The sequence below is a fragment of the Apium graveolens genome, chromosome 8 (assembly GCF_009905375.1).
Source record: "Apium graveolens cultivar Ventura chromosome 8, ASM990537v1, whole genome shotgun sequence".
Taxonomy (NCBI): Eukaryota; Viridiplantae; Streptophyta; class Magnoliopsida; order Apiales; family Apiaceae; genus Apium; species Apium graveolens.
In genome coordinates this window covers 5,311,480-5,312,928 of record NC_133654.1, presented here as the reverse complement: position 1 = coordinate 5,312,928, position 1,449 = coordinate 5,311,480, and positions in this window count along the sequence as shown.

Genomic DNA, 1,449 nt, shown 5'->3' with positions numbered 1-1,449 from the left:
CATTTTGTTTAATGGTCTTAACATGGATATGTTTGATAATGTGATAAATTGCACAACTGCCAAAGAGGTTTGGGACACAGTTCAACTACTGTGTGAAGGTACAGAACAAGTGAAAGAAAACAAAATGCAGCTTCTCATTCAACAGTATGAATACTTTCATTTTGAAGAAAATGAATCTTTAAATGAAACATTCAATAGGTTCCAAAAGCTGTTGAATGGACTGAAGCTGTATGGAAGAGTGTACCAGGTGAAGGATTCAAATCTTAAATTTTTAAGATCCTTGCCAAAGGAATGGAAACCCATGACTGTCTCCTTAAGAAACTCTCAAGATTATAAGGACTTCACTCTTGAAAGATTGTATGGAATCTTGAAGACTTATGAACTAGAGCTGGAACAGGATGAGGTATTGGAGAAGGGGAGAAAGAAAGGAAGTTCAGTTGCATTGGTAGCTGAAGATGAGAGGAAATGCAGACAAGAAACTGCGAGATCTACATCAAACTCCAAAGATGGTATAAGAAATCAGGAATCAAGCAAGGGGAAAGAGCAAGTTGCTGAAAATGAAGACAACTCCAGCCAAGATGACTCAGATGGTATTGATGAGCATCTTGCATTTCTGTCCAGAAGATTTGCAAAGATGAAATTCAAGAAAAACACTAGAGCCACTAAACCTCACAAAAACACTGTGGACAAATCCAAGTTCAAGTGTTTCAATTGTGGTATAAGTGGACACTTTGCAAGTGAGTGCAGAAAGCCAACTTCTGAAAAGAAGAAATTTGAACAAGTAGATTACAAAAAGAAATATTTTGATCTACTCAAGCAAAAGGAGAGGGCTTTCATTACTCAAGAAAGGGACTGGGCAGCTAATGGAGATGAAGAGGATGAAGATGTGGAGTATGTCAACCTTGCTCTCATGGCTGATTCTGAAGAAAATGAAGTTAGTTCATCAAGCAATCAGGTAATCACTACTGACTTAACACAGCTTACTAAAGAAGAGTGCAATGATGCTTTTAATGACATGTCTACCGAATTGTATCATTTGCGTGTGTCTCTTAAATCTCTTGCTAAAGAAAATAGTAGGATTAGAGAGAACAATCTGTTTTTAAGTAATAGAAATGCTTTGTTAGAAGATAAGATGATTGACCTAGAGAAAACAAAGTTGCATTGTATATCTGTTGAAAATGAACTAGCTGAATCTGTTAAGAAAGTAGAAATACTTTCCAATCAATTAGAGAAAGAGCAAGAGGTGATTAAAGCCTGGAAGACATCTAGGGATGTAAGTGCTCAAATTGCTAAGGTCCAAGGAATTGAATCATTCTGTGAAACTGCCTGGGATAAAAATAAAAAGAAACTGGAATTAATTGATGGGCTGTCAACGGATGTGGAATCAACGGATGATGAAAGTTATCCGTTGAAGGAAGAAAAGGAGCATCCGTTGAAGGTTCCTCAATC